General features: G+C 39.3%; 1 protein-coding gene across 1 annotated transcript in view; it reads left to right on the forward strand.

Annotated features, from left to right (window-relative positions):
• Positions 1–14,683, forward strand: part of ULK4 (unc-51 like kinase 4) — a 610,308-nt gene that overhangs the window by 481,352 nt on the left and 114,273 nt on the right. The window lies entirely within an intron of this gene.

Raw genomic sequence — 14,683 nt, forward strand, 5'->3', positions numbered from 1 at the left:
TCTGCCTGTCTCTCTACATATCCACATTTTTTTTTCTGAACTGTTGAAGAATAAGTTAGAGACATTGTGCCCTCTCACTCCTTAAGGCATTAAATGTATATTTTCTAACAAAATGGATTTTCTTTTCACCACAGTAACCAAAATCAAGAAATTTACCATTGATACACTTCTTTTACTGATGGGCTATTCATATTGCAATTCTGTCAATTGCCCCAATAATGACTTTTAATGTCTTTTATGGCTTTTTTTTTTTTTCTTCTGGTAGAGGATCCAGTCCAAGATCACATATGTTGCTAGACACTTGTCTTTAATCTGGAATAGTCCTGCCGCCTTTCTTCATCTTGCATGACATTTTTGAAGAACATAAGCTAGATGGTCTGTGGGCTCTCATTCAGTTTGGGTTTGTGTGATGTTTTCTAATGATTAGATTCAGGGAAATCATGTCTTTCTCACTCCTTCACACCCAGAGGCACATGATGTCTATTTTCCCCTTCACTGGTGATGTTAATTTTGATCCCTGGGATTAGTCAATGGCAGCCATTATTTTTAATGTTGTAATTGTTGCAAGATGGAGATCTTCTGACTTCCATCAGTTCTAACTCCCAATATTCTACCTTAAGGAAAAAATTTCCTTTTGCCCCATCGGTTTTGTTTTATATTTTACAAATGTCTTTAGCTGATGTTTACTTGAAAGTACTTTTGAAAACTGACTATTCTGCTGGTTTGGAAAACCATTGTATATAGTAGCTATTGTTGAAATTAATGAAGGAGTGGAGGTCCCATTTGTCTGTGTCATATTCTGACTTGTCAATCTGTGTTTACCTCTAGCTACAGATATCTTGAGGGGTCCATTGACCCTGGAGGCTACAGATGCTCCAGAGACTTACATTCAAGACAACTTTTGTGCCAGTTTGATAGACAGCTGTAGTGCGTGACCCAGCTAAATCTATAGGGCAGGTTATGGGTGACAGATTAGAAGGGACATAGAGATTTACCCTGAAATGATTTCTCTACAGTTTCTGACATGACACCTATAGGGCCAGTTAGATTCCATTTGGGGAAGAAAAGTTAAATCCAAGGGACTTTGACCTGTATATATGAAAACAGAAGTCATTTCTGATGCTGTTCATCATTTTTCATTTTTTAATTGAGTTAATATATATTATAATATATATATAGCATATATATGTTTATATATAAAACATAATATGTATATTACATAAATATTATTTATATATATAACATAAAATTTACCATCTTAACCCATTTTAATTATACAGTTCAATGGTACTGTGTGCATTCTAATATCTTTCTCTATAAATTTATCTACTCTCAGTCCCTTGTATAGGTGGAAGCATACAATATTTGCCCTTTTATGTCTGGCTTATTTCACTCCATGTAATGTCTTTGGGGTTCATCCATGGTGTAGCCTGTGCCAGAATTTCCTTCCTATATAAGGCTGAATAATACTCCAGTTGTGTGTATGGACTACATTTTGCTTATCTTTTCACCTGTCGATGGACATTTGTGTTGTTTTCACCTTTTCTTCTCCATTTAATTTTTTTTTGTCTTTTTATTATTATCATGGCATTTTGTTTTTTTCAGTGTGTTGTAATCCACTGCTTTCTAGTATGTGGCCAGTAGGAACCTCTTCTGGGTGGCTGTGTCTTTTGCCATGTCCCCATCATTTTTTTTGAGCACTTCCATCATTTTTCCCTTTGTAATCCCATGTGTATTCTCTTTTTGTAATTGAAATGTTGACAGGCAATGTTATTATTGGTTTCAGGTATACAGCATAGAGATTCAACAGTTCTTTCTGTGTTCACCACAATAAATGTGGTTCTCTGTCACCATACAAAGTCATTAAAATTATTGCCAGTATTCCCTGTGCTGTACTTTTCATCGCTGTGATGTATTTATTTTATAAATGGAAGTTGGTACCTCTTAATCCCCTTCAGCTATTTTGCCCACCCCCACCTCCTTCCCCCTCCCCTCTGACAACTACCAATTTGTTCTCTATATTTGAGTATGTTTCTGCTTTTGTTTATTGTGTGTTGTAGAGTCCATATATGAGTAAAATTGTGTGACATCTTTCTTTCTCTGTCTGACTTATTTTGCTTACATAGTACTCTCTAGGTCCACCCATGTTGTTGCAAACAACACACACACACATACATATGTATGTGTATATATATATTTCATTGTATATACATAGCATATATACATATATACACACACACAGAAACACACATGCACACACACACACATCTTTATCCATTCATCTATCCATTCATCTATCAACGGACAGTTAGGTTGCTTATGTATCTTGGCTATTATAAATAATGCTGTAGTTGGTATTAAAAACTCTTCAAATATTTGGTAGAATTCTCCAGTGAAATCATCTAGGCCAGGAGATGGCTTTTCAAGAACTTTTAAATTATGATTTCAATTTCTTTAGTGATTATAGGACTATTAAGTTGTTTATCTTAGCTGAGTTTTGGTGCTTTTTAAAGAATTTGTCCATTTCTTCTAGTTACAGAATTTATGAGCATAAAATTATTCAGAATATTCTGCTATTACCCTTTTCAAATTAGTGTTTTCCTTTTCTTTGGTTAAATACCCAGCAGCAGAATTACTGGATCATATAGTATTTCTCATTTTTTTAGGGACTTCCATATTGTTTTCCACAGTGGCTACCGTCAGTTGACATCCCATACCAACAGAGTACAGGGGTTCCCTTATCTCTACCTCCTCACCAAAACTTGTTATTTTTTGTCTTTTTGATTCTAGCCATTGTGACAGATGTGAGGTAGCATCTCATTGTGGTTTTCACTTGCATTTCCCTGATAATGAGTGATGTTGAGCATTTTATCATTTGTCTGTTGGCCGCCTGTATGTCTTCTTTGGAAAAACATCTGTTCAGATCCTTTGCTCATTTTTTCCCCATCAAATTGTTGTTTTATTTGTTTGTTTGTTTGTTTTGGTGTTGAGTTGTATAAGTTCTTTATATATTTTGGATATTAACCTCTTACCAAATGTATCATTTGCAAATATCTTCTCTCATTTAATAGATTGCATTTTTGTTTTGTTGTTGGCTTCCTTTGCCATGTCAAAGCTTTTTAATTTGGTGCTGTCCTAATAGCTCATGGTTGCTTTTGTTTCCCTTGCCTCAGGAAACATATCTAGAAAAATATTGCTATAGCTGATGTCAGAGACATTATGGCCTGTGCTCTCTTCTAGAATTTTTATGATTTCAGGTCTCACATATAGGTCTTGAATCCATTTGAGTTTATTTTTGTGTGTGGTGTAAGAAAGTAGTGCAATTTCATTCTTATGCATGGAGCTGTCCAGTTTTCCCCACACCATTTATTGAAGAGACTTTCTTTCCCTTGTTGTGTGTTCTTGCCTCCTTTGTTGTAGATTAACTGACCGTGTAAGTGTGGGTATATTTCTGGACTCTCTATTAAGCATTTATTCTCGTAACATGATATCCTAGGTTCATCATCTACCTTTTTTTGCAGCAGCCCTGAAGTCAGCCATTCCCCCAAGGAACCGTGGAACATTTTCCTGGAGTGTTCTTGCTTTTCACTTAGAAAGCAAGATACAAAAATGTTCTAGGGTGAAATTATGAGGACTGTTTGCTTAACAAGAAAAACAGGTAGGACAGTCCCAAGAGCCCCATCCCAAGTTGTACTGTCTCATAGAGGAAAGCTCTGCAGAGGCATCACCCTGATGTGTCTGACTTAGCTATATGGGAATGTCTGTCATGTTTGCAGGTCAGCCATCTGTGAGGCATGTTTTAAAATCTCCCAAAGCTTTCTAAATTACCCTGGGTCAGTCAGTGGTGGGTTCAAGTTGTGTAAAATACAGTCAGGGATTCTGGGGCCCATTCAGTGCAGGTGAGGCCTAGAATTTGCCTATCCTGAAACTCCGTTCTAGTCACACTTAACACTGAGTCTAGTATGTTCAGATACAAATGGCAGTAGATTACTCAGAATTTTATAATGCCTGATGTAGTTCTTCCTCCTGCCTGGCCCACTGCTCCCCATCCTTACCTCTGTGTCAGCCATTTTCCTAACCGTTGACTTACTTTCTGTTCTCATCCGCATATTACCAGGGTAGTGATGTGGTCTTGTTCACCACTCTATATTCATCATGTTATAGTGTCTGATCCATAAAAGGTGGTCAGTAGATGTCTATACCTGTGCTGTTCCCCGCATTGAGGACTTTCAGTGCATTGTCTCATTTAACAGCAACCCTAGAGGTCAGCCCCACAGATCAGTCCCATTTTACAGGTTCAAAACTAAGACTCAGAGAACTTAAGTAATATCCCCACGGCCACCAAGTAGGAGACAGAAGAGCTGATACCAAGTTGGATAGCCCCTCACCCATGCTCTTTCCAAGCAGCCAGCCACCTTGGCACTGCTGCCCATTACTGAAATGGACTCTGTGGCATTCATCAAGCTGACTTTAACCAAATTTTGATCTGGAAAGCACTTGAGAGATTTGTTCTTCCATTCATGGAAAAACAAGTCATAGAATTCTTCCTATGTGCAAGTGTGGCTTCGAGGATACTAGGACAGTAATGCATCATCTTCCTGCTCCCTGTTCTCAAGGGTCTCTCCCCAGAGAGATAGAAAAACACCCAGCTTCCTTACAAAGCAGAATGCAATCCGTTCTACACTGGAGAGGCCAGCAAAGCTCCACAGGAACAATCCCATTAGGGATGAAGTTGGCAGTGTCATCCACATATGGAAAGGAGGAAACATCCTGAGCAAGGGATGTGAGATTTATGGCGCTAGAATGGGAGACATAAGAAAAGGGCCAAGAAAGACCAGACCATTCCAGTAGCAATTTTAGTAGCATTTGGAGTTGGGACGCCATTTTCTGGAATTAGGAAATTCTGGGCTCTGAAACAAAAGGGCAGTGACAGCATCTAATTGAGTTTCAATTATCTGTACTGGAAAAGAAAGCTTCATCATAGTAGCTGGCATGTAATAGGTATTTAATAGGTCTCCAACGAGTTGAGTAAGAAATGTCTATAAAATCTCTGCTTTTTGTCAGTGACAATTGTTCATTATTTTTGCCATTCGCTGTGTGTATTGTGAGCGCACTTTAGTCCTTCACGGATGCATAGGTCAGACTGAGAAGGGCGTCGTAAGACATGTTTGCCCACAGTCTTCTGTCCCAGTCTCCTCCATGGTATCCCTGCCAAGTTTTTGTGGAGTGGGTGAGACCGGAGAGGCAGATCTAAAGACGACAGGAACTCAAAATATCCAGAAATGTAAGCAGAGCTTTCCTAAGGCCTTCTGGAGGCAGCCTCTCAGGCACACCTCACCTCACAGAATTAGGGGAACCAGATATGATAGAGAAGCATGGACCCTTCTAGATTTCTTACCTGCTGTCAGTAATTGGATTGGGGCCTGATAGGTGCAGCCTCCTGATTGTAAGGTGTTAAGAAGGGAAAGATAACTCCTTGAGGATCTTCCTCAAAGGATTGTTCATTCACGGAGTACATACTCCCCCCATGAGCACTTCCAAAAAGAAGGCCCTGTGCTGAGAGTACCCTCCTTTCCCTAAAGCCCAGTGAACTTGTTGGTTTCATCCAGAGAGGATGTCTCAAATACATGTGACCCCATAGTTTACAAGGCCAAGTAATAAGCATGTCAGAGATAGATAAACCACCATCAACAGAGAACTTTCTTGGGGCATAAGGTGGCTGATCCCCCCCAGTAAGTCCCACAAAAGGCCTGGATTCTTGAAATACCTGTTTATAGTCCCAAGCTTGTGATAACAAATTTCCAAAATCACAATTTTCAATAACCGATTCAAGATATAGAATATTTAATTCGTGCTAATGGATGTGGGATATGTTGTACTCCTGGGGTGCTCTTGCTTATTTAGTCTGTATTTAGAACATCCGGAAAATGTTGAACAGACCTAAGAATTTAATTATCTATTGTAATTTACCAGACAGTTGGGAGGTTTTATAATTATACTTTGTGCTCTAGCTTTAAAAATGTGATGGAATCTTTCAAGGCGCTCCCATATTTACGGGTCCCTTAAACTTGATATCAGTGGGAGTTTTCCCAGGGTAATGATCATAGATTAGGTACTCATCACTTAATTAAAGCTAGCTTATTCCAACACTGGAAATACCAAGTACACACAGACCACCAGACTTGTTCTGTAAAACTGGCTTAAGCATAAACTGTTGACTACTTTATGAAAGCAGAGAAGTGATCTGTTGGAGGGTGATGGTGAGATGCTTGATGGGTCTAACGCCTATCAGCTGCCCACCCCTCTACCTGGTGTGGCAGAAGTGCAATTTGGGATTGTTCTCTGATGAGAGTTAAAATTCAAGATTATTACAAGTAGCTATCTCTTGGAGCTCCTTTAGCGTGTGGCTTTCAGAAAATCTCCCTGCGCTCACCATCGTTTTCCTTCCAAATTCTCATGTACGTTCCCGGATCCTTTCATTCCAGCATGGGAAGAGGGCTGCTCTGTTGGTAAAAACCAGTGTTCACATACAGGGTCTTTAAAGCTTTGGGGAGACCACATGAAGAAACTGAAAATTCTGCAGCCATTCTTTTTCTATTTTAGGACCAGGATGAGCTATAGACTTAGGATCAGAAAGGACTTCATGCCTATTAGAAAAGCAAAGAAGTGTTTCTTGAGGTATAATAAAAAGGCAAAATGACTCCTCTCTCCCTCCTAGCTTATTTTTCTCATGATAAGAGTTCTGCTCTTGCTTTTCTTCTTACAGGAGAAAAAAAGAGGAAGATTGGTGTGAAGCCAGTGAAATTTTTAAGAGAAACGCTAGGCACCCAAATGACTAAAAAGTAAATGTAATCAATTTTGTGGAAATCTGGTCGCTTAGAAGGTTTTTTTGAAACTCTGAGAAGTGCTCTTAGTGTGTTTGCAAGGGGGATCGTTCCCTGAATCCATACACATCCATTTGTAGTTCACTGGGCAAGCATTCTCCACTAGTGATTGCCATAGGGTCGCAAGGTAATTGGGGACTCTGTGAACGACTGAGTTGTCTCTTTCTAACAAAGAAAAACATTGTCTTGCCTAGAATTTTTACTTAATTCCCTGAGCAAACATTCCCGAGCTTTTGAGCAAGACAGGCTCCGAAAGCAAATGGCCAGTGAAATACAGTCCTTGATAGCCTGTCCCTCTCAGGAGATAGACTTCTGTCTTGCAGTGAGACAACCATCCCTCTTAAGAGCCTGAGGGAGCATATGGCTCCTTGCCATAGGTTTCTTCAGGACGTGCCTGTAACAGAGAAAAGTTCCCTTAAAATCCACTTTGAACATGTCTCATCTTCCCCCACATTTCCTTCATTTTCCCCTTTGTGCACCTGCACCCTCTTTCACTTCTCACATGGAGGCTCCTTGGGATGAGGCTGGTCATGGTCCTGGCTGCTTTCACAATCTGTTTGTATCCCCTGGGCAGCATAATTGTCCTTCTGTTTTAACTTTTCCTCAAGATGTTCATCTCCCCTCCCCACTCCCTCAAATTCTTCTGGGGAAAAATTTTGTTCCCTTTCTCTAAAGAGATTGCCATTGATGGCACTTTTACCCTCCTTTTTATCACAAAAGTTTCAAAACCACAAAAAGTTGAAAGGACAGTATAGTGAACACCAGTGTAATCAAGAATTGTTTTCAGAATTGTTACCATTTTATCATACTCTCTATTTCTATGTATATTATTTTCCGAATTATGTGAATGTAAAAGCAGCATGACATTCAGCCCCTAACTACATCAAGATTATCACACCCAAGAAAAGAACAGTTTCATAATATCGATAATCTCCACTTCTTATTTATTTCTCTAGTTGTAAAAAAAAAATGGCTTTTGTAGCTTTTTTTTTTTTTTTTTTTTTAGAACCATATAATTGTTGGGGCACCTGGGTGGCTCAGTCAGTTGAGCATCAAGCTCTTGATTTTGGCTCAGGTCTTGATCTCTCAGGGTGGTGAGATTGTCAGGCTCCAAGCTCACTGGGGAGTCTGCTTGAGGATTTTTCTCTCCCTCTCCCCTCTCTCACTCTCAAATAAATAAGTGTGCCCCTTCCCCCCCCTCAAATAAATAAATCTTAAAAAAAAAAAAAAAGAACCACATTCTAGTTAAGGTTCAGACACAGATTTAATTGTTTTTTTTAGTCTCTTTCTCTCTTGCACACAACTCTATAAGTAATCTCTCCCCACAATGTGGGCTCAGACAACACAACCCCAAGATCAAGAATCGCATGCTCTTCCAATGAGCCAGCCAGACTCCCTTTGTCTCTTTTACTAGAAAAGTCTTTTGCTTTCCCCCTCCCCCACCCCCGGAAATTGACTCTTAAAGAGCTCAAGTCATTTGACTGGTAGAATGTTCAATATTCTGGAACATATGATTGTTTCTTCATAACATTTTTGGTGAGAATACCTCACTGGCAATAACCCCTCATGTTGTATCCCACGGGAAGCATATGATGTCGGGCTGCCCCACTTGTGGGAGAAGTTTGATTGCTTGTTTAAGGGGCTGTGTGTCACACCTCTCTGTCTTACAGATATATTTCCCATTGCAATTACAAAGTAATTCTCAGAGAGATGCTTTGGCACTGTGTGAACAACTGTATTCCCCACAACTTTTTTATACCAAAGGGTTAAAACTATAAATGGGATGATGTTCATGGAGCAAAAGAAACAGGTGATTTGTAAGCATGAGAGAGGGAACATTTGAAGCACGGGAAGGGCCAACCTGCTGTCCTTGGCAACAGGTAGACTTTCCCTCAGAAAGATGGAAGACGTGCCAGCGATGCTGCTTCCTTCCACAATATTAATTCCCTGAGAACGCACCCAGTATAAATTGTGACTAAAAAGCTGAATCCTTGGAATTGTTTTATGTTCTGTAGCCTAGTAACAACCAGGGAGGAAAAAAGAATAAGGAAAAAGAACCAAAAAAAGAAGCTGCTTACTCTGAAGGATCGTTTATTTATGCAAACCTTGAATATTCCCACTTATAGGGACTTATTATCTGGTTCAAATTAGAGTGATTATTACTCACTCTGGAATTCCCCTGATTTTTAGTGATCATTCTGACCATCATCAACCCCACTGTGTGGCTGTTGCTCTGCAGAATGCTGCAGACTCTCTTGGTTATGTGGGATTTCCTTAATGACGTGCTTTTAACGAAACCATCTCAAAATAATGAGCATTCAAAGCATGTTAAGTGTTAGGACGAACATGTTTGAAAAATACCTCCTTATGGATGTGGACAGCAAAGAAAATCGTTCTTAGGGTCCTTCCCTTATAAACAGCTACATTAAATATTTCTAATTTTTTAATTTTTGAAATTATTTTACATATAATTTTCCTTTACATAATCTATATTAATTTTAAGAAATGAATTCCACCGGTTGAAGGAAATATCAGTTAATATCTACATTCTGTTCATAGGAATATGTTTCTTTCCTTTAAAAGATTGTTTTCAAGTAGATTCACTGTGTATAACAAAGAATGAGAATTTGATTTCAGGTTTTCAGTTTTTAAATAATCCTAGAAAAAGCTAAAAATTTAAAGATGTTTTTCAGTTGATATTTTAAATATCTGACAGAGTATTTTATTTATTTTAATATTATTTATTTATTTATTTATTTATTTATTTTAGAGCGAGGAGAGAGCAGGGAGGGGTTAGAGGAATAACCTTAAGCAGGTTCCATGCAAAGTACAGAGCCTGGTGCGGGGCATGATCTCAGAACTGTGAGATCATGACCTGAGCCAAAATCAAGAGTCAGATAACCAACTGAGCCACCCAGGAGCCTCTGAGTGAGTACTTTAAATTGTAGCTTTTAGATAACTTGAATTAAAAAGTATATTATGACCTCTTCTTTGGGGAGGGTAAGTAATTGATCAACAGAAGTACTTAACCAAGTTTAGGCATATTATTTTGTAATATAGGAGTTCCTTTTTGTTCCAGAACAAGTTACACTGGAAAAATAACCACTTAGTGTAAATTCATGTGCTAGCCACATAACAGTTGTGGTAAATAATGATAGGATATATGGTGGGACTTGATCTAAAAAAAAAAAAACCACCTAAAATTTATTAAAGTGAATTGATTTTTTCTTTTAACAAATTATAAAAGCATGTTTATAGTGAGTTGCTACTTAATATTTTGTGACACTATGCAGAAAAGATCTTCACTCTTAGTGAAGACTAAAGCACTCAGGGAGTAGTTATTAAAAGTGCCTACTCTGTGCCAGACAGAGTTCCAAAGGATGGGTATGCAGCAGTGAACAACACAGATAAAAATCTCGGCTCTACTGGAGCTTCCTGGGAGAGTGAGATGATAGCCATGTAGATATAAATATAGCTCTGTTATATTTTAAGCAGTAAAAGCACTAAGAAGAAAAGTCTATCAGGAAAGAAACAGAGTGGGACATTTGCAACTTGAGATAACATGGCCAGGGAAGGTCTTACTGAGATGGTATCTGAGTGAAGAGTAGACATATGGGATGTGAGGGAGATAATGGGGAATGGGTGAAGCGGAGGAGGGAAGTCCTTGCTGCCCCGCAAGCCCTTGAAAAGACTGGCCTTTATCCTGAGGGTTTTGAGCAGGGGGCTGAGATTGACCTTGCTGTGTTGAAAATAGTCATTGAAGATCAGAGCTAAGAGATGTCGGGAGGTTACTGCAGTCTGGCAGAGTCCTAATCATGGCTTGCAGTTTTTATATTTTGGATAGATCTTGAAAGCATAACCAGTGGTGTGTGCCAACAGATTGGATATAGGTCAAGACAAAAGGAATAGTCAAAGTTGATTCCAGTTTTGGTCTAAGCTAAGCCCTAGATGGCTAGAACTCAGAGGGAACTGGTTTCAGGGGAGGGTGGGGAAATCAGGAACTCAGTTTGGAATAGATTCTGTATGAGCTGTCAGTCAGACAACCAACTGGGAGTGTCTGGTTGGCTGTTGGAGCTACAGATCTGGAATTCCAAGTAGGAGAAGTCTGGACTGGAGGGGGGGGACGGTGGGAGGTGTTGACCAGAGTATGGGATGCTTGCATGTGGATTCTGGAGGGCTGCAGTTAATGGTCATGACCAGGTCTAGGGTAAAACCATAGGAGTGAGTGTCTAAAGTGTGAAGGCATCCAAGGTTATTGGATGGAAAGCCAAAAAACCACTGCTAGAAAGATCCTCTCTATGGATATTGATATTGCTAAGCACTGTGATGGGAACAGTGTCAAGGACAAGGACAGTGAGCTGAGGACCAACTGATCCTGTAATTGCAACTGGGAAGAGTAGCAGGTCTGAGAGACACCTGCAGGGGAGACAGCATTCTGAGAGAAAAGCCCAGTTTCAGTTAGAGCAACAAAGTGAAGAGAACATCCTGGGAAAAGATGAACATACAAGAGATTTTTCTGGTGACGAACCAAAGGGCACAGTGCATGAAGTTCAAGAGAAGGGATGAACAGGGAGCCCAAGAAAGGTCTGTACAGAGCCTTTTGAGAATGACAGTCCAGGGGAAGAGGGACCTGAGCTTCGCATAATGACCAATGTAAACTAGGATAGAGCATGTGAGGAGATTGGTCCTGACTGTTCTAGGCAGACAGGATGGGGGAGGCTGTGAGAGATCAGAGTCAGCAGAGGGCTAGTCTTGCTCTGCATGTGCATGTCCCACCTGAGCCCTCCCAAGGCGGCCTCTAGCCAGGTCCTTCCACCCCATCACCTGGGGCTCTCCCAGTGATTCGGGACTTGTGTGTGTCATCTTTCACATTCTCACAATTGAATGATGGCACATTGTAATAGCCTGCCTGTTGAACCTTCTTAGCAACATCTTAGAATGGTTTTTGCCATGCTGCTTAAGGTCTCGCAAATTTTCCATTGCGATTCATATTAGCATTGCCTTTTGAAGTGCCTCTCCTCTCTTCACACCTGAAGGTATTTGTCCCTTCTTCAGCTGGTGATCATCCAATTTCTCTGCCAGACCTTCACTCTTCAAAGGCTTTGAGTGTGAGTGTTACACCATCACTGGCAATGATTTAATGAAATTGTTAATGAAATTTAATGAAATCCTGTATGTTTTATAAGATTGGAGTTTTCATGTTGCAATTGATCTGTGTATCACAAATAGGCTGGCTTATAAAAAACATTTCACCTCACCCAGCTGAGCACTTTCATGTGTGAGTGCCTGACAGCAAATTACCCATCAGTTTATCAGTGAACTTATTCGTACACCAGACATGTACTTCCCAACTCAGTCAGAGCTCATGGGGACTTGGGTTTGGAAAATAAATATTTGCATAATAAGAACCCTCTGCCACCCTGTAATGACTCTTTTAACTTTGTAAATTGATGATCCCACAGGCAGACATAGTTTGCATTTAAGAATTTACCTTTAAACTTAACCATCATAATAAATGACCCTCCTGATCTATGTCTGTGGACATTTGTTTGATATCTTAATATTTTGATTTGTAGGGTTGTTTAGTAAGACTGAGCAAACTGTATGGTCTCCTTCTACTCTTTCTCCCTAGAACCTCGGGAGGGGGCTAAAGAGGTTAGGTGGCCCATACAGGCAGTATAGAAAGACCAAGTCTCATTAGCATCTTAAGGTGTTGAGCCAACATCCTAAACCAGCATCCCAGGGGTACACATGGATCATTACTGAGACCTGCCGTAACTTTTTGTTTCAGGGATTAGCTTTTCCAACACCATTGCTACAGGAAATGTTTTGAAAATGTTCCTGAGAATTATTTCCTGTGGCATCTTGCTTTCCTATTGCCACTCTCATGACCCTCTTTGAAGCAGGTAATGATTGGAACTCTCATTTCAAATTATCCTTCCTTCCCCTCAGGATTTATACACAGGATGTATTTATCCTTTCTTCAAAGAAAGTCTCAAAGTTCTACACAGTGTATTTTTTCAAGATGTTAAATACTTCTATTTACTACAAATAGATCGTACTTGCTTTCTATGAAATACCCCTAGAAACATGATAGATTTCATTAGTTGGGGATGATCCAAAATATTTAGTTTTAAGTACCATAAAAGTTCTGATGCCACTCGCTTTTTTTTTTTTTAATTCCTTCATTATTGTGTCAAGAAACGAAGCCTGTTTATGAACTCCACATGGACCTTTTGTGTAATGGTTATGAGCAGGTTTTAATGAAATTTGAGAGTGTCTCTAGAGATCACAGATACTGGGGCCTTTAACATTGCACTGTTGCTTAGCAACCTGGAAGTCATTACATTTCCAGGCTCTGTAATAGCATGATATACTTTTCTTTGCCAGTCCCTGATGAGAATGTAAGGGAAATAATCCCTTTCTAAAGGTTGCACTCTAGGAGTGGGCAGCAAAATAGATTTTTTTTTTCTCTTCTCATGGTCTGGGCAGGTTTTAATTCAGTTCACAAGCATTGTCTTCTGAATGTTGCATGTGGCAGAATGAAATAGATTCTAAGATGATATTCTTAAAAGGAAGTTCTACTATTCTGAAATTTATTGTAAATACCATAGGAGTTGTTAACATATGCATGTACCTTCCACTGTGTTGAAAAGATTTGGCTTATTCGGTGGCTACCAGTTAATCCAAGAATGTCTGCTTATTCAGTCCAGGTATTTGCAGGTACCAGACAGGTTTTAAGAGTATAGGAAAACCATATGTTTTAGGCGGGAAAGCTTGACTTATTGACTGTCTTTGGAAAGATATTTTTGTAATTTTTCTAAAGCAGTATATTTTTAGATTATAAAAGAATAGACAATTTTACATGAAGTTCATAACAGCATTGTTAATGATAGGCAAAAAGTAGAATCAACCCAAACATCCATCACCTGATGAATGAACAAATAAAATGTGGTATATCCATACAATGGAATATTATCTGGCCATGAAAGGGAGTGAAGTACTGATGCGTGATACAACAAGGATGAACCTTGAGAGCATGGTGCTAAGTGAAAGAAATCCCACACAAAATACCACATATTGCACAATTCCATTTATGTGAACCCTAGAATAGACACACCTATAGAGACAGAAGGATTGGTGGTTGCCAGGGCTCGAAAGGGAGGGGAGGAAAGAGATTGCTAATGCGTATAGGGTATGGGGTGATAAACATGATCTAGAACCAGTTGTGATGGTTGTTACAAACCTTTGTGAATATACTGAAAACCAGTGAATTGAACACTTTTAAAATGATGAGATTTGTGTTATGTGAACTTGTTATAAACAAATTACAGTATCCAACAAAAATAATAAAAGGAATATATAACCATGGTAGAAAACTTAGGAAATATCTGAGTAAAAAGAAGAAAATCATCCTTAAGCTTATAATCCGTACAATTACTGTGGTTAATGTTGTTTTTTTTTTAAGATTTTATTTACTTATTTGAGAGAGATCACAAGCAGGCAGAGAGGCAGGCAGAGAGAGAGGAAGGGAAGCAGGCCCCCTGCTGAGAAGAGAGACCGATGTAGGGCTCGATCCCAGGACCCTGGGATCATGACCTGAGCTAAAGGCAGAGGCCCTAACCCACTGAGTCACTCAGGTGCCCCTCGTGGTTAATGTTTTGTTTCATTTTGTTTCATTCTGGATACACATGACCTATGTGTGTGCGTGTGTGTGTGTGTGTGTGTGTGTGTGTACATATGCACAAACACACATGTATATTGACATATATGTCTAAATGATTAGAGATTTTAAGTCA

This window comes from Martes martes (genome assembly GCF_963455335.1).
Source record: "Martes martes genome assembly, chromosome: 1".
NCBI classification, from domain to species: domain Eukaryota; kingdom Metazoa; phylum Chordata; class Mammalia; order Carnivora; family Mustelidae; genus Martes; species Martes martes.